This window comes from Eurosta solidaginis, chromosome 1 (genome assembly GCF_040869045.1).
Source record: "Eurosta solidaginis isolate ZX-2024a chromosome 1, ASM4086904v1, whole genome shotgun sequence".
Classification (NCBI taxonomy): Eukaryota; Metazoa; Arthropoda; class Insecta; order Diptera; family Tephritidae; genus Eurosta; species Eurosta solidaginis.
This window is the reverse complement of record NC_090319.1, coordinates 59,324,707-59,347,342: the sequence shown is the minus strand read 5'-3', so window position 1 is coordinate 59,347,342 and position 22,636 is coordinate 59,324,707. Positions and strand designations below refer to the sequence as shown.

Genomic DNA, 22,636 nt, shown 5'->3' with positions numbered 1-22,636 from the left:
ATTAATTAACAAAAGTTACAGTAAGTACACGTAGTAACAGGAACAGTAAAAATACTTAATATTCGAATAAATAAGACGTTTATAGACACAAAGTATTTGAGAGTGTTGTTGTGCTATTGCTATACTTCATCGTTGGTACCACTCTTATGTGCAAATAATTTTAAAAGTAGCCACATATTATCTTTTTATTATTCCGGCAAAAAGCAGATTTTCTTCTATTTAATATATAAGTAAGGTATTTATATATGTATATTATTTATTTATCTATATAAATATACATATATATTTTATATCTGTATCTTTGGACTCGATCGAAAATTGCACATTTACACATAATAATAAAGTAGGTCTGTAGATGTTCCACTTCAACCATTTAATCTTGAAAGTATGCACATTTTAGATTACACGCTGTTCAGAATGGTGTTGCACTTACATATATATACAGCAGGATATTTGTAGGAAACAGAGCAAAATTTATGTGTTATTGACTTAAAAGTTCTTCTTTCCAAAATGTTATTATTGAAAGTATATACATATATGCATAATTTTATTTCAAGTTGAATTTATTTGCAAATATTAGTTGTAGCAGTTTGTTTGAAAAGCGTTGATGTAGAGTTAGCTCTTTTGATTAATGTAGCACTCGACAGCTGCTTAATATAGCATAGATCTATTGTTATAATAATACACACTAATAAAACTTAGTGTGCCAAGATCGCCATTATAGTTAATTATAATAACTATTTTATAAATCTGTATATTCATTTATTTTAAATGTTTATTCAACCAAAATTATTTGTTTGATATATTATTTTCTTTTTTTGATTAATATAAAACTTTTTATTTAAAAAAGGTAACTTAATTATTTAAAAAAAACTTAAAATATCACAAGTAAGAAACAATTAAAAATAATAACATGAATAAAATATATAACTAAATAAAGACCCAACAGTCATGAGTTCCATAACATCATTACGGCGGTTTCGGCTAGCATGCTTCCGGCGAGTATAATTCAAAAAGTGCTTTCGTATTTTCCCGCCGAGGCACTCAATGGCCTGGAACATCACTGGTAGTTTATACAAGTTATGGTCAATCAATAAAAACAATATAGCTCTTACTTTCACCGACTGTATAATTGTGGCCCCACAATGGTGTGCAAAGCCATGCAATTCGTCAGCCCTGACATAGTTGCAATACTGGTGCAAAAACATCTTCGTTTCTAGGAGAGTAAACCATAGGTCAAAGGTCCTTAGGCTGCCTATATCCTGATCATTTCAGCAGTCTGTAAATAAGTAAAGAGTGCAAAATCAACTGATGATTTGATGTGGGGAATCATATTGGCTGGTATATCTTCTTTCACGAAGAGACTTTAGACTGTACCCCTCCGCAAAACTTGACGCTATCGCCATATTAAACCACGATGTGTGGGTTACTTTTAGATGCATGTTTCAATAGTACCACGCTGTCGACTGCTTCGCTTTGTGCTATGCGCCAATATTGTCAACCACCTAAAAACCAAAATTTTAAAAAGGTTGAAGACCTTGTCGCTTAAACGGACACAACAGTGAAATTTGGCAATCCGGTTGATCCTAAGATGATGATCATCATCCACAAGGGGGCACCTACTACTCAATTCGCTCGATCGAGATACTTTTGTTTAATTAATTGGGAAACTCTTACAATTCCCAAAGCATCCAACTCCTATGTCAGGGTGCTGTCGTATAATTCCGTTAGTCGAATTTCTTGAGAACTCCTTCAGTAGCCAATCAAACACCATCCTTTTACTTCACTCTCCAAAGAAGTATGAGCAAAGCTATAATAAAAAAATACTTTTAAATTTCGACAGAAATAGAAATTTAATTAGCTAAAATGTTTAAGTTTATTTTATAAATAAAAAAACTAGAAACATCATAGCACACAAATACGGCGCCGACAACAAAAGGATCGTTGACCTGAAATGCATCAAAAGCATTCAAAATCAAGCAAAAAAATTGCAATGATAAACAAAAAATGTATGATCTATGGACCGACGTTGGTTGCTTCCTTACAAGGCGCGCTTTTAATGAGTAATTGGGCGGAAGATCGTAGCACCAACAAAAATAAAAATTTTAGATAAAATAACTTGAATGCAAGCAACGAACGCACAACATCGTGCTTGCTGCCACAAATAGGCCTTGGTATTTAAGAAGATGACAGCAGATGTTATTCCATCATTTAATTTTACTTACTTGACACACGCCATAGACAAGTTTGCCATCAGGCAGCGAGAGACGACGGCTATCGTAACATCATCATTAGTCTTAAATCATAGTGCACCGGCGTACAATTGACTTGACTTGCTTTACTTGAATGCAAGACAAAAAAACAAAAAAAAAAAACCAATAAGGGTGTCTAAGTTCGAGTGTAACCGAACATTATATACTCAGCGTGACTTTCAATTGTACAGTTTGTTTCAGATAAATTACTTTTCTAATTCTACTGAGGGACATTTTTGGTGCCACACCCATACATTTTTTTTTTTCAATTTTCCTTTTTCTTGTTATAATGACACTTTCAAAGTAAAATAATATAAAACAATGTTTCGAACAGATTTTGCATATTACATTCATCTACGAACTTTGCCAAACTATCTTAAATAAAAGTGGGCATGGTCTTTAATTAATCTAGGCCATTTTTACTAGAAATATTTCTTGTTATAAGCCTAATATGTGTATCGAATTTTGTCAAGAGGGATTAATTTTTTTTGAGGCTCTAGAAATGTTATGTAATGCTTGATCGGAATAGGGGCGTGGCACCGCCCATTTAAAAAAATAATTTCTCCCAAATTCCGCTTACAATAAGGGTTGGCTAAGATATATCTAATTATTCTAGTCTACAACCCTTCTAAACATCTTTTATATAAAAGTGGGCGTGTTCTTTCACCGTTCCCATCCATTTTTACTAGAAATATTTCCTGCTATAATGAACATATTGTACTCCCAATTTCATTACGATATGTAAATTTTTCTTCGAGTTATGGCTCCCAACCTGGAGGGCTTGAATGTAGCTGGTAAAGTTTACATCCTGTCGGATAGCCAAGCAGCGATAAAAGCGCTTTCCTCGCCACACATTAGCTCAAAATTAGTGTGGGCTTGTAAGCGACTTATATGCCAGTTATCCACCAATCTAGAACTATGCGTTATCTGGGTCCCGGGTCATAGGGGGATAGAGGGTACCGAGAAGACCGACGAGCTGGCACGTAGGGGCTCATCGGAGATGAGCGAGGAAATAACCAGTGTTGAAGTAGGCATACCCTTAGCAGTAGCCAAAGGGGAATATCCAAAGCTTTTACGTGAAGAAAGCACAAACAAAGTGGAATAACATCACCACCTGTGCAATATCAAAATTCATTTGGCCAAACTATAATGGAAGGAGGACGAGAAGTCTTCTGAAAAAATCCAGGGCCAACACACGCAAACTGATAGCAGTCTGCACTGGTCACTGGGCAGTAGGTGCGCATGCGGAAAAGATGGGTATTCCATATAACGACTACTGCAGAAGCTGCAAAGATCCAAATGCCAAGGAGACAGTAGAACACTTTATGTTTAAATGTCCGGCTGTAGCTAGAGCCCGACTAAGGTTCCTTGGAACCCAGTTTCTAGAAGACCTCAGAGGTCTATCTGTGATAGTAATCCCGAATATTCCTAATTTTATCAACAACTCCGGCTGGTTGTAATATATTGACCGTAACATTCCGTAGGTTTTAGACGAGTTATATGGCATCAAAACGGCTTTAAATAGCTACTTGGGCGACCAGGGTTGCAGCCACCTACCTACCTACCTATGGCTCCCAAAACATAGAAAATTGGTTTAGTCCAAAAAGGGGCAGTGCCACGGCCACTTTAAAAAATTTTAATATTTCTTGTTATAATTCTACTTACGAAAAGAAACACAATTGATATAAAGCTCTTTTTGCAAAGATATAGCTGATTTTATTCGTCCACGATCCTTTTCAAAATCTTTTATATAAAAATGGGCGTGTTTCTTAACCGATTTGTTTGATTTTTCTTCGAAGCATCCTTTATAGTAAAGGCAACCTCTGCCGAATTTTGTTATGATGGGTTTAACGGTTTCTGATTTATGATTAATAATATTGGTAAAATTGATTTTATCACAAGTGCGCGGTGCCACGCCCATTTTCCAAAATTTTTTTCATATTTTTATCAAGAGTCTCAATATCAATCCCACACGTCAAATTCCAACATTCTAGGTGTATTATTTTCTAAATAATCAGGTTTTCTGTGTTTTCCAAAATGTTATATATGTAAAAAGTGGGCGTGGTTATTATCCGATTTCGCTCATTTTAAGTAGCGATGGGAGATATTTCCTCAAGTTATCGTGTGCACAGACATCCTGAAAACTTCGATATATGGAAGTCTATATCTATCTAGATTCCTTTACACCTGTACAACCAAACGTTATGTTACCAAAGTTAATATACCCTGTGCTCTGCACTCTGAGTATAAAAAATGTACAGAACTGAAAAATTTCATAATATTCGATTGCAGCTAAATGCATTTGATTAATTAATAAACATTTGTGTTTATGTCGCAATTGTAAGTTAATATTTATTATAATTGCTATACGTGTCGTAGCGTCGTATTCAAAATGTCAGCAACATATTGCTTAAGCTAGGAACACGACTGCTGTGATACCGCTATATGTACCGTAATTAATGATGATGTTCCGCTGTTGCGCCATATTCTTGTCACCGATCACAAAAATTAGAAAAATAGTTGGCTAATGCCAATAAATCACACAAAAGGCGTAAATATTTTTTTTTTGTTTTCGAAATCCTCGCTGTTAACATTCGAATTTGCAGTAATGTCGCTTGTTGTTGTGCAACATTTAAGCGTTTTTCAAATGCATGGAATTTTAAGTAAAATATCTTAAACAATTATTAGTTTCTCAATAAAAAAAACTTTATTGGCGGAATAAATCATGCGACACAAAAACATTAAATTTACTTTATCTTGAAAACAAAACATTTATTTTTTATGGTAACTAGTTGAAAATTTTCGAATAGTACTCAATATTGTAACGAATTCTGGGGATTTCTGATATTTATACACTTTCTGCTAACGTCCGAATCGCTAAACTGTTGAATAAATCACTCCAATATTCAGTATTGCAAACTGGTCTCTATTTAGATTACTTTGGGAGTAGTACTTAACAATTATACTTCACAACCAATAGCGTGTTTAAATCAAAGCTTATTAGTTCTTACTCAGCTTGCGCTGCTTTTATACTCTCTGTTGCCTCGTATGCATATTTCTCCAAAGGTCTATACGTTTCACCTTCTAGAACTGTTGTATATCCTGCTTGGTAATTTAGTTATATAAGTATGTATGTGTGAGTAAGAACTTTGGCTGGTAACTACATGTATGTGTGTGAGATATCTCTTAACTTCAAGCTGCTGGTTATGTGTGCGCATGTACTTCTAGCCGCCTTCCATGTATGTGTGTAAATGATGATTGATGTGTTCATGTACACAAGTGTAACTTGCTTTAATGTTTTTGTATTGTGATTATTTACTAACAGCATAGTGATGCTAATATTCGTCACAATATGATAATCGTTTCATAAAAATTGTCAAAACACCAGCAGAGCATGAAATTACTGTAGTTAGCTTAAGAATATGACTAGGTTGGTCGTGAAGGCCTTTTCTTATTCGCCCCACCATCTCTGGTAGTCATCCTTCAGATATCTTCACTTGACAATTTTTGTTTTGTTGGACCTAAGAACGCCATTACCCCCTTCGCAGATCAAATTTGGAATTTAGGTTTGTCTATTTTAACGCAGCAATGCGGATTTCATACAAATATAATAAAAACTTTTTCATAAAGTCGACTTCCTCTATGACCATTGAGTTTAAATCGTTCCAATTGAGTGGTTATATTTTGAACAGTGACTGGGTTGAAAACGTCACTCTAAGGGTCAATGACGAATAGGTGCGCCTTGATGATATAAGACTAAGTGGTCGAGTGTGCTGTCAGGATCCAGGATCCCGTGTTGTTGGTGTTGTTAGATGTATGACTTAGCAGCAAGGCGCAAGAAATGCAACGTTGCTAAGCCCCAATATCTTAGAAAGTGGTATGTGCCGAGGCTGCGTCGAGTAGGTAGCAAAAATGTATATACTTATACTGCACTGGCATACGATGTATACTCGTATGATGTCAGGGAGCAAGAGCTAGGTGCCCTATCCTACAATTGGACTGGTGCTAGTAAAAAGGGGTTAGAGTCCAATAGTTGCTCGACAGGCTGAATAATTGATGTACATATACTGCAACGATTTTCCATCATCCGTTGCTAAAAATGTTTTGAGGCTTCGCCGTCCTCTTCGTCTACTACAAAGTTTGTAATATATAAAATCTTGTGCAAGGTTTTTATGGGATCAAACCTTTCAACTTTGCAGCGAAGGAACTAAAATCATTAGCTAATACGAATATCAACAGTCGATAATCCCAATATTGCCGGCGGGTAGTGCGCGATTCGGGAACAAACCAAGTGCTTAGTCAATCGAAATTAAGTGATGCTATCTGTCAACATTTTTATAGTTTTTACACTACTTATTAAAATTTTGAATTAAAGACCTTGTAGAAACGTTTATTTGGCTTAATCTTGCATGACAGGTTATTCAGAGATCATAAGAGCAGCAAATTATATACCAAAACTCTATCTTGGCTAAATGTAAATATAAATTCCATCTAAATTGTGACATAAAATTAATTATAATAATGAAGTATCCAAAATATTTGAAATCAATTTACATATCTTTATATACAATAATTTGGTTACTGTTTAATATCTTCAAACAACATAAATTATGCGAGCAGAAGTTGATTTTAAAGCATCTGCTTAATCTTATTCTAATGTGTAGATAAATAATAATAATTTTAGTGATACGCTTACAAACTTTTGTTTTTTTAATGTAACTGGCAAGACTGCAATGTGTTATACTATAATAAATTCGTTTTAATGTCAGCGCTGCTTTAATTAATTACCAAATTCTTTTCTTAAATATTACATAACTTGACAGCAATTAAGCACATACATATTTGCTGCTCGTGTAGACCTTAATTTAAGTTTCCTTGTAAATTTCTTATTGAAATTTGAGCAGCGTATACCATCATCAATTTGGCTGCAAGGTGACATAGTTTTGCCGTTTGGTGGGTAATTTGCCAAAGTCGGGCAAAAATTCAATTTTTCGAGTGATATATGAAGAGCGATATATTGTCGGGAAGCCAATAAAAATCTAAATTCTTTTAGTACATCCTTTTCCAATTACCAACATTTTTTTCAATAAGTTTATGGATCAGCAGCTAAGAGCAAAGATTATATTTCACACACATGTAAACAGAAATACATAGCGCATATGAACTTACATAAATTACAGGAATACATGTATGTAGCCAAAGTCAATATGACATACAGAAACGACAAATAAATAAGCAATTATTTGAAACGGCTGCTCGCGAATAGTCTAGACCCTGGGAGAAAATGGCGAACAAGGTGACCTGAGAGTATACAACTTTCTCAGTCCAAGTTATGTTCAATCAGTTTGATTTTGACACGATATAAGTGAAGTGCGCGAGTAATTTAATTGTAAAGTATTACTACCATAGTAGTGTGGTAAATAAAGGAGCTACACTGAATATTTGAGTTATTTATTCGACAGTTCAGCGATTCGAATGATAATATATGGTGCAGAATAATCAAGAATTCCCTAAAAATCGTTACAATATTTTAAATTGAAGTACCGTTGTTAATATCTTTTAATGCAGTGAACTGAGTAGGTTAATATTTTTTAACATTGAAGATGATAGATACACTGAAAGAAAAAGACTGGTAAAATCAACCGAAATACGGGTCAACTCAGCCGAAATTTCTGCTAATTTTTATCCATCGCAACAAGATGTTGAATCAACTGCGCACAAATCGTTGATTCGTAATTGACCGTTTTAGTAGTCAAATGAACAAAAAAAGTTGTTGCGACAGCTTTGTACGAAAGTACCTATGTTGCTATATACATAAATAAATAAATGTAAGGCGCGATAACCTCCGAAGAGATCTAAGGCCGAGCTTTATGCCTACTCCGAACGGCATCTGCAAGCCAGATGAGTTTTCATTGAGAGCTTTTCATGGCAGAAATACACTCGGAGCGCTTGCCAAACACTGCCGAGGGGCGACCCCGCTTAGAGAAATTTTCTTCTAATTGAAAAACCTTATTTCTAAAATTTTGATGTTGCTTTGGTGTGGCAGGCGGAGCACGCTACCATCACACCACGGTGGCCATATACATACTTAGAACTTCAATTGGGCTTACATCAAATATGCTGGCACACATTAAACATTATACACTTTATTATTTTGTTTTATTAAACTCACTTTCACCAAATTTTATATTTTAAAATATATTTAATTTATAGTTTTCTTCTCTCGCATGTGTAGTTGCCACACTTGATTGTTTCGAACAACACTTTTAGTATAAATGTTTGACATAACATTTTAAATAGAGAACTTGTAAGTTATAGAGAAGTAAAGAATCCAATCGCTAGAAGTTAATTCACCACTGGAGTAACTTTACATTTAATTCGGCAAGTTTAATTTTCGTAACACTTTGAGTTGAAACGATTCCAAAACAACACAAACTTTTATGTTGTCGGAAACATCAACATTAAAAAAGGATGTTTTTTATTATCTTATTAAATTCGTTCGCGTGAGTGAAAATTCGTAAAAACTTGAACAAAATGTTACCAACTTTGGAAAAATCTTTTTCGTTCAAACAAAACTTGGGCAACAAGAGGGCGCAATTTTGCATTTCGCTTGGAGGAGAAGTTGCAAAATTGTACCCGATAAATAGGTGCCCCGTTATCTCATAATTTTTTGCACAGTAAATTCAAAAAAGGGTTTTTCGTTTTGTATTGAAAACTGAAAAACTAGTTTTTTGTTGTGTTCCCATTTTGTGTGTTTTTTCGATTTGGTGGTTTTCTTATTTTGGTATTTTTTTTTGGTGGCACCATACAAAGTAGAGAGCGCAGTGAGCGTAAAATTCTCTTTGAAATTTTGCTCATGTATTGACTGTTGATCGCTGTTGGAATGACCAGTGAGATCAGTTGTGTTAACAGAAAAATCTGTTAGATTGATTAGGAATCTGTCAATTTTACAGAATTTTGTTAACTTAAGAGCGACAATTTCTCTTCTGTTGAAATGACTAAACTAATTTGTTCACTTGACCACGCCCACTTTTTCGATATCAAAAATTTCGAAAAACAGAAAAAGTGCTATAATTCATTACCAAAGACGGATAAAGCGATGGAACTTGGTAGGTGGGTTGACCTTATGACACAGAATAGAAAATTAGTAAAATTTTGGACAATGGGCGTGGCACCGCCAACTTTTAATAGAAGGTAATTTAAAAGTTTTGTAAGCTGTAATTTGGCAGCTGAGTATGTAATGTTCGGTTACACCCGAACTTAGTCTTCCTTACTTGTTTTAAATTTGATTTGATATATCAACTTCCGGCGCAGTACGATTTTGACATTAGTCTATCGAATTTACAAAAACAAAGAACATGGAACTTTTATTTATGTTTGTAGGTATGTCACGATGCTCTCACCTTGTATAGTTCCGCCATGGAATCACCCAGTCTGATTTTTTTTAATATGTGACAAATTTGTCCAAATTTTTTTGGCAATTATGTATATCTGCATTGTTTTATTTCAACAATTCATTTCTATTAATAACATTAAAAATAGTTCGGCATTTATCATGAATGAATAAAATTTCAAATTGCGGATGTTAAATTTGAAAATTTGCTCAGCATAAAGTATTTGGCACGTTCATACTATTTTCAACAAAGGACTAAATTATACTTATGTATATAATTAAGGTGATCCCAGCATACTATACAAAAAGTTTTTTGAGATATCTATTTGCATATTGTTTAAAATCTAGCCATACGTCCAAATATCGCTAGTGTTGACAATTAAAAGTGGAAACTGCCCAGAATTAATAGCGCAAAACAAAATGTGAAAAAAATATTTTTTAGCAAAATAACTTTTGTTGGTATGTCTAATGAGTAGGGCAACCCAAAATATGCTAAGAAAATATTGATATCAGGCTCTTATAAAATGCCTCTTAAATCTAAATTTACTTAAAAACATGCATTCAAGATCCCTAAAAGACGAAAAATTTCTTTTATATTCCGAAAGTACCGGGCGGACTAAAAGTAATAACGCTATTTGAAATCGCTAAAACTTTTGCAAATGGTGCTAAATGTCACTTCGCGTTTAATATTTTTGAAGTAAACAAATACAGAATACAAATCTGGATAAACTGGCTACCTCTTCATGAATATACTCACGCTGAGGGAAGCATTTCCGCGTCACTTAGTCTCTTGCTTTTATGGTTTGCACTAGCCGGCTAAATAACCGCATTTTAACCGACCCAGACAACTTTTTATAAGTTTTTCCTATGTCAGAGCATATGTGAATAGGAGTCCGACTCTTGAAGCTCTTAAAATAATTATTAGACAGGTATGATAGGACCTGTCGCCTAAGTTCCAGCAAGCGTGATGGAATCACCATAAAATAGGAAAACAACTCTGGCGGCCACCATTTCGCCGATTAAGTTTTTTTTTTGGTTTTATGGAATAAATTCTAATGGATTTTATTGACAGAACCAAAGTTTTCCATCAAAACAAAAAAAGCAATAAATCATCGGCTGTGCCCTGTATATTCCAATTTGGCAAAGAAGCTTAAAACTTACGTTAGTTTGAGCGAATAAAATATTATTTTTCATACATTTTATAACTTTATCTATACCTTCCCTTGTTTTTACTCATACCTTTACCAAATGCCTTATTGTTGCATTACTAAAACAAGAAGTACAAAGTTTTTTTTGCAAAATATGCTTATAAATAAGCACTTGAAATAAAATATGCAAAAATATGCTATATAAAGTATAAAATCTCGGCCTAAATCACTTCGGAGGTAAATCACGCCAAGTATTATTTTTGTAAGTATAGCTCAAACTTCTACAAGCTCTACACATATCTCCGTACAAGCAGCGGGGAGCAACGCACAAAACACATGCATATATCTGAGATAATCCCAAAAGTAGGCAATAATTTGTGCAAGTATCACTCACATATACACGCGCATATGAGATGCTATACACGTGCATCTGTAGTTATAATTTTATAGCTGATAACTAAGTAAATTCTGGAAACGCCTAGAAGTATGGAACGAGGAAATCGGAGAGTATAAAAGAGCGCGATCTGAGCAATCAGTATGAGTTTGATTTAAGCACGCTATCTGTCGAGAAGTAGTAGTATTGTGAAGTACTAGAATAAAGGCCATTTTGCAGTATTGAATAGTGGAGTTAGTTGTTCAACAGTTTAGTGATTCAAACGTTAGTAGAAGGTTGCAAATAAGAGGATTTGCCCTAAATTTGTTACAGTATTACTTACTTACTTACTTAATTGGCGCTTAACCGTCTAAACGGTTATGGCCGTCCAACAAGGCGCGCCAGTCGCTCCTTCGCTCCGCCAACCGGCGCCAATTGGTCACACCAAGGGAGTTTAAATCGTTTTCCACCTGGTCCTTCCAACGGAGTGGGGGCCGCCCTCTACCTCTGCTTCCATAGGCGGGTTCCGATAGAAACACTTTCTTGGCCGGAGCATCATCTTTCATTCGCATAACATGGCCTAGCCAGCGCAGCCGCTGCGTTTTAATTCGCTGGACTATGTTGATGTCTGCGTATAGCTCGTACAGCTCATCATTAAATCTTCTTCGGTACTCGCCATCGCCAACGCGTAGAGGTCCATAAATCTTTCGAAGAACTTTTCTCTCGAACACTCCCAAAGCCGCTTCATCTGCTGTTGTCATGGTCCATGCTTCTGCCCCATATAGCAGGACGGGTACGATAAGTGACTTGTAGAGTATGATTTTCGTTCGCCGAGAGAGGACTTTACTTTTCAATTGCCTACCTAGTCCAAAGTAGCATTTATTGGCAAGGTTGATTCTTCGCTGGATTTCAGTGCTGATGTTGTTGCTAATGTTGATGCTGGTTCCCATATAAACGAAGTCTTTTACTATTTCGAAATTATGGCTGCCAACAGTAGCGTGGTTGCCAAGGCGCATATGCGCTGACTCTTTGCTCGATGACAGCAGGTACTTCGTTTTGTCCTTATTCACCATCAAACCCATCTTTACCGCTTCTTTTTCCAGCTTGGAGTAAGCAGAACTAACAGCGCGGGTGTTTAGGCCGATGATATCAATGTCATCAGCATATGCCAGTAATTGCACGCTTTTATAGTATATTGTTCCAGTGCGGTTAAGTTCTGCAGCTAGTATAATTTTCTCCAGCATCAAATTAAAGAAATCGCACGATAGGGGGTCACCCTGTCTGAAACCTCGTTTAGTTTCGAACGGCTCGGAGAGGTCCTTCCCAATTCTGACTGAGCTGATGGTGTTGCTCAACGTCATTTTGCACAGCCGTATAAGTTTTGCGGGGAAACCAAATTCAGACATAGCGGCATATAGGCAGCTCCTTTTCGTGCTGTCGAAGGCGGCTTTAAAGTCGACGAAGAGGTGATGTGTGTCGATTCTCTTTTCACGGGTTTTTTCCAAGATTTGGCGCATTGTGAAAATCTGGTCGATGGTAGATTTACCAGGTCTGAAGCCGCACTGATAAGGTCCAATCAGCCGGTTCACGGTGGGCTTCAATCTTTCGCACAATACACTTGAAAGGACCTTATATGCGATATTAAGAAGGCTGATTCCACGATAGTTGGTGCATTTTGCAGTATCCCCCTTCTTGTGGACTGGGCAAAGAACACTTAGATTCCAACCGTCGGGCATGCTTTCGTCCGCCCATATTTTGCTAAGAAGCTGCTGCATGCGCCTTACCAACTCCTCGCCGCCGAACTTGAATAGCTCCGCAGGCAATCCATCAGCGTCCACGGCCTTGTTGTTTTTCAATCTGGTTATTGCTATTCTAACTTCGTCATAATCGGGCGGGGGGACATATATTCCATCATCATCGATTGTGGGATCGGGTTCTTCATCTCTGCGCGGTGAATTGCTGCCTCCATTTAGGAGAGCAGAGAAGTGTTCCCTCCATAATCTAAGCACTCTCTGGACATCAGTTACAAGGTCGCCGTTTTCATTCCTACAGGAGTTTGCCCCGGTCTTAAAACCTTCCGTCTGTCGCCGTATTTTTTGGTAGAATTTTCGGGCGTTATTCCTGGTGGCTAGCAGCTCAAGCTCCTCGCACTCACGCCTTTCTGCTTCTGCTTTTTTCTTCCTGAAAAGGCGTCTCGCTTCCCTTTTCAACTCACGATAGCGTTCACACACTCCTCTTGTCGCGCTCGCTTTTAACGTAGCCTTGTAGGCAGCGTCTTTTCTTTCGGTTGCAACGCGGCATTCTTTATCATACCAGTTGTTTTTTCGTGGCCACCGGTAACCAATTTTTTCCTCGGCGGCAGTATTATGTGTTCCAAATATGAGCCAAAAAAATAAACAAATACGATTTTTGTGAATATGTCGATTCTTGCGCCACCTAGCGGCGATTTTTTTTTATAGGTCGGCTTCTATTCTTGTATGTATTATTTGTTCCAAATATGGACCAAATCGGACCACAATTAAGATTTTTGTCGCGTAATGGCCAAAATCGCCTAGATGACCAAAGGCCAATTAATGATAAATAATGTTGAAGGCATTCACGAAATCGGAAAAAAATAATAAGAAACGTTGAATAATATCTCTTAAGTAGGGGAATTGACTTACACGTAGAACGAATTTTGTCATCGCTATATTTTTGAATCGTTAAATTTAACGATTTCGATATTCAATAACTATTTTTTGTCGATATTCGTTAATCTATCATCAGTTTTGCTCGCGAGTTAAGTAATAGAAGATTATTTTAAAATTGCTAACAGCATTAGCTTAAATTCCAATATTCCTTCATTTAAACTAATAATAAAAATAATAATCACCACGTTAACCATGTTAAGATTGGGTTAGTGAAAAGCACAATCGTTATCGTAGACTAAAAATAGCATCGCCAAAAATAAAGTGAACTCCACACAGTTCCTAAACTCCCTTGATGGGTCGATTCTTCTGATTATATCCATTATATCTTATTACTTTGAACGAGTAAAAATTTTTGTATATCCGGAACGATCTCGGAAAGGGCTCAGCCCATTTTAATGAAAATTGGAACATAGATAGTGTATAACATTCTAAGGTCTTTTACCAAGGTGTTGTCACTGAAGGTGTTTACACAAGGTTGCCACAAAAATTCCACGAGATATGCCAATATGGGTATGAAACGAAATATATTTCACTCCGTATTTCAATAAAGATATTTTTAAGTATGATTGCCACTTAGGGTTGCCCCCTCACCTTATTATTTATATTTTTTTATATCCACTACTTTCGCCGAAACGGTTTAACCCATTTGAATGAAATTTTGAACATAGATAGTGTATAACATTCTAAGACTTTCTGTCTAGGTGTTGTCACTGAGGATATTTTCACAAGGTTGCCACGTTTGTGAAATTTAAAACAAAAATTCCACGAGATATGTCAATATGGGTATTAAACGAAAGCTATTTCACTCCGCATTCCACTATAGGTATATTGAGGTATAATTGCCACTTAGGGTTGCCCCCTCACCTTATTATTTATATCTCTTTGTATATCCACTTCAATCGCCGAAAAGGCTTAACCCATCTAAATGAAATTTTGTACATAGATAGTGTATCACATTGTAAGACTTTTAACCTAGGTGTTGCCACTGAGAATATTTTCACAAGATTGCCACGTTTATGAAATTTAAAACAAAAGCTCCACGAGATATGCAAATATGGGTACCAAACGAAAGGTATTTCACTCCGAATTTCAATAGAGTCACTCTTAAGTATGATTGCCACTTAGAGTTGCCCCTCACCTAATTATATATGTATATTACTCTGTATACACGACACCCATTTATGTCTTTTCGTTAAATTGCTTGTTCGTAGGAAAATTGAGACTTCAGGGGGTCTAATTGAGGATTATCATTTGATTTTCATCTGTTTACATGCTTGGTATGCTATATGCGCCTTTTTCTAGAATTAAGCGACCAACTACTTTAAAAGTACTGCTTCCAGAGGAAAATCAAAAACGTTCACGGAACATTGTTTAAAAGGAAGTATTGGTTTAGAAGTTTTGTTTTTGAAAAACATAAAATAATACGGAGAACAGTTTTTTAAAAAATAAAGTTGTAGTCAAAAGTTTTGGTTGTTATATCGAACTCTAACCTCAAAATTGACCAACATTACTTGATTCTCAATTTTTTTATTTGTCATAACAATCCTCAAGACTCTAGGTTGTAATTACCCGTTTACATTTTTTTTGTCAAGTTCTTTTTGCATTTAGTGATCGATATGTTTTTGAAATCTATTTTAAAAGAACTCAACAGTAAGTAAAAAAAATGTAAGGCGCGATATCCTCCGAAGAGATTTTAGGCCGAGCTTCTCTTCCAATTTGCGTCGTGCTCCTTTTTAATTTTTCCTACAAATTTACGGGACGGGACCTACTTGTTTTATGCCGACTCCGAACGGCATCTGCGAAACAGATGAGTTTTCACTGAGAGCTTTTCATGGCAGAAATATACTCGGAGTGCTTGCGAAACACTGCCGAAGAATTAAGTAAAAATATCTGCACAAAAAAAGTTTAATATTTATAATATCGACATATAGAACAAAGCATATTATGGGGATACTCGAAATATACTGGGCAAAGCTCAGTCGCCCAGATACTTGAAATTTTACGTATGAAGGCTTACAAAAAAATGTTGTTTTTATTTTCAAAAAACTTTGAGTTGCATAAAAATATACATACTTATTTCTTCTATTTATTCATAAAAAATGATTTCAATGTCACATTTGCGAAAATATTTATCTTGGCCAAAGATGATGAGTAAGAAAACAAAATAGCGAAAAATTAGAAAAAAAAAACGTTTTTTTATTTGTTTTTATTTTTGCATTTAATTTTGTTGCTATTTTCACAAAATTTTTATTTTTGAATTCTGTTTACACTATAACGCCTCTCTAGAATTTTGTTTGTTTTGATGTGGTTTGTTGTCTTTTAAATGACTTAATTTTGAATTATGTAAACAATTCGTTATTTCTGCAAAATTTACTTTAGCGCACAAAAAAAGCAAATTGTTATCGAATCTTAAAAGTTTTTTCTTCTGTCCTGGTCAGCTCATTATTTATGCTGTCATCTTTTTTGACCTTGACTTATAAATGATATTATAAAAAAAGTGTAAGTCTTTTTGTTTAGCTGCTTCGCTAGAATGGAAGTGAAACGAGGCGCGACGTAGAACGATGAGTGAAATATATAACACATTAAGAGAATTGGGGAAAATTCACTGAAAACTCATTCAAATATGAGAGCTCGCCAAAATTATTTTGTTTGTAATTTTATTGCATCATTCACTTATTGTGTTGAGAGTTAATGTGAATCAGCACATGTCATTTTTAAATACGAAATTTATCAATTCATAAATTTTCTGAAATTTGCTAGTCTTTCATGCGAGAATGGCTTAACCGATTTTGATGGAAATATGTGCTAAATTCTTTTTCAAGGTTCGTTGAATTTAATTCGATATGTGGCAACCCAACTCAAATTTTTGTTTTCTTTTCTAGAAAAAATGTTACCCTAATATTGTACTCTTAGATTCTTACTTTTGATCTAGGTCATCTAGCTCTATGCAAAGTGGCTCTATTTATTGGTAATGAGAACCATTTTTTTATTCAGTAGAAACTATTTTGTAAAAGAAGCACACAAACTTGCGAGCGAGGGGAGAAGATACGACAGGGCTGCATTATTTTCAGAAAATAAAACGACATTAAATAAAATCATTGTTTGTTACACGACATGACGCAATAAAACCAGGCAGGTAATCTCAATAGTACAATAAAAAATATTTTATTATACGGAAAAAATCAATGCGCAGATAACTCAAGAAGCAACACTTAGAATTATGAGGGCGAGTTTTGTCAAATGCGGCTCCATTTTGTAATAACGACTTCACCTGTCTGGTTTTATTGCAACATGGTTACACGAAAAAAAGTAAGCGGGGTTGCCATCTGTTCAAGACTATTTCGGAACTGTTTAAGAATTACCTTAGGGTTGATTTCAGACAATTTTGGGGACTGTTTTCGGGTTAGTATCGGAATCATTTTAAATTATATTTCAAATTTTTCGGGATCAATTCGGTACTTTTTTTTCTGACAATATCGGCATTGTGTAGGGTTCATTCTCGATTATTTGTTACACGACATGATGGTTTTAGAATGTTCTTCTTGAATGCCTTATTTAGTTTTGGATGCGTTTTTTTTTTTTGGAACCTTTCTGGAGTCTTCAGGATCATTTCTGCCTCTTTCAAACATTTTTGTTACCATTCAGGAACTCCTATCGGGACTTTCTCTGTGAAGGTTGGGCTAGCGTTGCGTATTTGGGCAGTCTTTTACCTGATAATAAATCCGGTATGGTGCGGTACTAGCCCAACTGTTTCGAGAACAATGTCTTTCACGCCTCGAAGCTCCGGGTCTGTGAATTTTAGTCGCCTCTTACGACAAACATGGCGATCGGAATGTACAACATTTTCTTTTATCTATTTCGTTATACATGGTACATAAAATTGTGATGTCAAACCCGTGTGTCCTCCGTACTTTTCACAGATAACCAAGGAACCATTGAGGGGCGACTACGCATCTGAATCTTGAACTGCACGCGGTGGGCTTTAGGAAACTCGCAGTTCCACTGGCCGCCAGTAATCTTTCCTTGTGCAAACGGGTCTCAAGCCAAAACTGGCCAGACACTTTCACTCTTAAATAGCAAGCCCCTTTCAGCCAGCGATGGATGGCATGTCCGAAGCCGAATATATTATTCATTGAGATACATTTATTTCCGTTGTTTCGTATTCTTATGCCACACTTCTTCAATGGCGGTGTTAGCGTTGCATCTCAACAAACTAGAAAATACTTCTTGCTGCAAGTGCTAGGAAGATTGTGAGGTACAATTATCGACTCTATGAATGCTTTGCTCTCAATTCTTTCCGAAAACATCCTGGTCACTCTTTCGGTAGACATCTGCCTGAAAGAATTGCTACAATCGTCACGTCATATATCCTCTCAGTCGAAGCTATAGCGTTACTCTTCTTCTATGCTGCTACTCCGAGAGAGTTGTCTACATTTGACCTAAAAATACTTCATCTATTCTCCCCTCTTCTGTTCGTGTAATACCAATATTCCCTTTCTCTTTCTATCCTGCAACTTTTGAAGTAGTCGCTTTCTCCCTAAATACTTACTTATTTTATTATTTAATTATGGTGCTGCATGCTTCATTTAGCACGACCACACACACAAATTCACAAGCAAAAAAAAAAAAAAAATTCATAAAATTTAAATTGCGTTTAGTAATTTTTTTTGCAACCAAATATGAGCCTCAAATTCAGTTTTTTTAACTTTAATTTCAACAAAAGTTTTTATAATTGCATTCAACATCTTCGCTAATTTCACTTTTGACCTTCATATTTGTAAAAACAACAATGGAATATAAACATTTTTTTTATTTTTTTTTAATTAAACAAAAGCTATTCCATTTTAACACTCCATTAAACACTAAAACTGCGCAAAAACGCAGAATGTAAACATAAAAACGAAAATTGCATTAGAATTGTAAAAAAGAAAATTGCCACACTTGCGCATTGATGTAGCCGGACGGCGGACGGATATTTGTTCGGCAAGTTGAGCTCACTTGCGTGCGGTCATTGCCAAATGCTGAATGGCGATTTTTTTCGGGTAACTTGCATTTTCACCACATAAAACAATGGAAAGTAGTAAATTGTAAATTTCTTTTCTTCTTTTTTACCAAAATTTTCCTAAACAAGTAATCTTCTCTTGGCTAGCAAATCTATAAATTTAAGCGAAAAGTTTCAATTGTTAACACACTGAAATGACAAGTAAAATTGTTGTCATGTGTTAGTAAGTAAATGGAATAAAGTTTTAACATTTTTTTGGCTTGAGTAAGAATATACCGGGAAAATAAAGGTATGGTGCCCTTCGTAGAGATGAAAATATACTTTTTTTCGGAGAAAACACTGTCAAAAATCAATACAAGTTGAAAGAGACCTGTAACTTGTGCCTTATGGAACTAAAATTGATTGGGATACAAAACAGCATACTCAAAAAAGGTTAGAAAACTCTTAATAAAAATTTAGAAATTTGTCAAGCGTCTTGCATTCTGCTGCATCATTGAAATAAGTTTTTCAGTAATTCACTTACTTCTGCAAATTAAATATTTTTCGCAATTTTTTAAGTTATTGCATAGATTTTATCGCGGGCTTGGCGACTAAATCAAAAAAAACCGTAACGGATATTTGTCAAAAAAGTTTCGAAAAGGTTCGAAAAAGGTACGGTGATAGCAACAGGCCAAATACATATAATTGGATGTCTATCATAAATTAAAGTTAAAGTTAAAGTTAAAGTTAAGGTTAAAGTTAAAGTTAAAATTAAAGTTAAAGTTAAAGTTAAATTTAAAGTTAAAGTTTAAGTTAAAGTTAAAGTTAAAGTTAAAGTTAAAGTTAAAGTTAAAGTTAAAGTTAAAGTTAAAGTTAAAGTTAAAATTAAAGTTAAAGTTAAAGTGAAAGTTAAAGTTTCATTAGTTATCTTGGCCGGCGATTTCAACATCAATTTCACTGATAAAAAAGCAGAGCGGTTGACAAGTTTTCTTTTTGAAAAATTCAATTTGAAAATATATAATGATCCAAAAGAACCCACAACAAAATATGGGACCGCCATTGACGCGGTATTTTCAAGATATTTAGAGGATATCAAGTCTCAAACGTATGTTTCCTATTTCAGTTACCATTAACCTATAATGTCAATTATAAATATTCTTGAATAACCTATGTATGTACATATCTTGTAAGATAATAATAAACATTTTTTAACCAGTATTAACTTCTCATTTATTCGATAAAAGTAAAAAATTTGTTTTCTTATCGGTCACCACGCTTAAAAACTGTAACTTGAATTAATATTAAAGGCAAAACTTGAATTAATATCAAAGAAAACAAAATGTTGCATAAATATTATAATTGCATAAGTTGATAATATGCAATAGCTTTACCGCGGCAGTCCCCGAGTGTCACACGTCCTTTTTTTTCATTTAGGTACATATATCAATTCAAAATTCAAGAAGCTAACCACGACAAGACGCCAATGATAATTCCTCAAATTTATTTTATTCATTCATTTCGTCACATTTTGGCGAATCGACAATAGATGCGCTTCTCGTCAAGGCGAATTTAGTACCAGGAGTTGTTATCCGAACAGCTGATTGCATCTTCTTGACTATTTTCTATACAACGCCTTTGTACAACAATATGTCAGTTAATCGAAATCAATGAAAAATTTCTTTAGACTTGGGATTCTTCTGAACGGCGAATTGGTTGAATTCGCTTTGTCATCACCTTGTTTAAATTCGCCTTGCTTCCCATAATACAAAACATAGAAATTCGTGTAAAGAGTCATTCGCGTCGCTTCTCACAAAACCGCCCATTATTTCTTCATTCAAACGAAGTAATTTTTTGAAAATGCATAAATCAGAGAACAGAAGAATTGCCGTGGCATTTTTTTTTTAATTTCCTCGATCATCATCTCCTTTTCTTATTTTCGATATTGAAAGAAAAATTCTCTATGAATTTTGTAGCCGAAAATGTCAAAACCAATCTCGAAAACTTATTTCAAAAAATTCGAATATACGGGAAAATTTTGCTAAAATTTCGAACAATTTATTTGGAGTTCTCTTAATTTGCATACTCAAGCAGTTTTGAAGCCCGGTTCAAAATTTTCGTAAAATGTTCTCGAATATTCGAATACTTTTGAAAATGTTTTTCAAATTCGTTTGCACAATTTTAGTTAAGAAATTCGAAGAAGTTTTTAATTTGAATATCGTAAACAAAAAAAGCAAAATTGAATTGACGAAATAATAAAAAATGCTACTGCTATTTTTTTGTTCGCTGCTGTATATATACGTATATTTTCCTCTGAGTCCGACAAATTGTATTCAAACCGGGTTTGTAAAAAAAAAAGATTAAATATTGTAGTCGGCGGGTTTGGATTGATGGCTACATACTGCAGATAAAATATCTTACTCAATTGGCGTTTAACCGTTTAATCGGTTAACCGACGCCAATTGGTCATACTAAGGAAATCGTTTTCCACCTGGTCCTTCCAGCGGAGTGGGGGCCGACCTCTTCCTTTGCTTTCATAGGCGGGCTCCGATAAAAATACTTTCTTAGCCGGAGCGTCATCTTTCATTTCCATTATATTTCTTGTCGCCGCTGCGTTTTAATTCTCTGGACTATGTATGTTGATGTGTGTGTAAAGCTCGAGCAAGTTACCATTAAATCTTCTTCGGTACTCGCCGTCGCCAACACGTAGAGGCCCGTAAATCTTTCGACACATTTTTCTCTCGAACATTCCCAGAGCCGCTTCATCTGATGTTGTCATGGTCCATGCGCATGGTTTTCGTTTGCCGAGAGTGGACTTTAGGTTTTAATTGCTTACCTAGTCCAAAGTAGCATTTATTGGCAAGAGTAATTCTTTGCTGGATTTTAGAGCTCATTTTGTTGTTTGTGTTAATGCTGGTTCCCAAATAAACGGTATGCTGCCTTTTTTCTAAAACCGTTATTAAAGGTTTTTGTGAAATGATATTTAGGTGTTCAGGAAAGCTTCTAAAATATAAATTATGCATACAAATGACAACCAGAAGTTGAAGTCCCTGCTCGGGCACCAGTTATCCACCATGGTGTAGTAGGTCTGTTTGTTTTTTTGCCATAAAAGGCTCTTCTGAAAATATTCATCTGTCTATCCGATGTCGTACGGACTAGATGTAAAATATAATGAAAAATAAACAGTTTTAATCATCTAAAAGCTTAACTTTCTAATCGTTTCTTCTCAAATTTTATTAATTAAAATTGTTTGCTATTTTTTTGGTGTCCCCCACTTTTTATTACCAACCAAAAAGCTCTCACAATAAACACCAGACCAAACGATGAAGGTACTCATGACTTAATATTTGAGGTTTGGAAGTAGAACCATTTGAAGTATATTAACCGAGTACAGACACAAAAGCGGCACAACAACAAAAGCACCAGTAAAAAAAGCATCCGTCTGTCCGTTCGCCCGTTTGAAACAGTAGCAACGGCCTAAAGCTATGAAACTTTGCAATTTAAGCTGCCATAATGAATATACTATTTTTGTGTTGCTTTTGTATTTTTTTTTTATATTTATATATTTTACAACAACACTAAAATAAAGTGTGCAGGTGCAGCAGGTAAATAGTGAAGAACATTATAAAGAACTCAAAATGAAAACAACAAATCATAATGACTTCAAACTAAAAATGGAAACAGACATAGTTGCAACCAAAGCCAAAGCCATAGCCAAGCCGAGAGCATCGTGCAACGTGTCGGTCGCGTAATCAGGGCGTAACAATTACGCGTTACAAATACGTTAGACATACAGCGCGAA

The 22,636-nt window shown here is 35.2% G+C and overlaps 1 protein-coding gene across 13 annotated transcripts in view; it reads left to right on the top strand.

Moving 5' to 3' along the window:
- The window catches only part of smash (smallish), a 483,421-nt gene that overhangs the window by 208,218 nt on the left and 252,567 nt on the right, over positions 1-22,636 (top strand). The gene's annotated exons all lie outside the window — the stretch shown is intronic.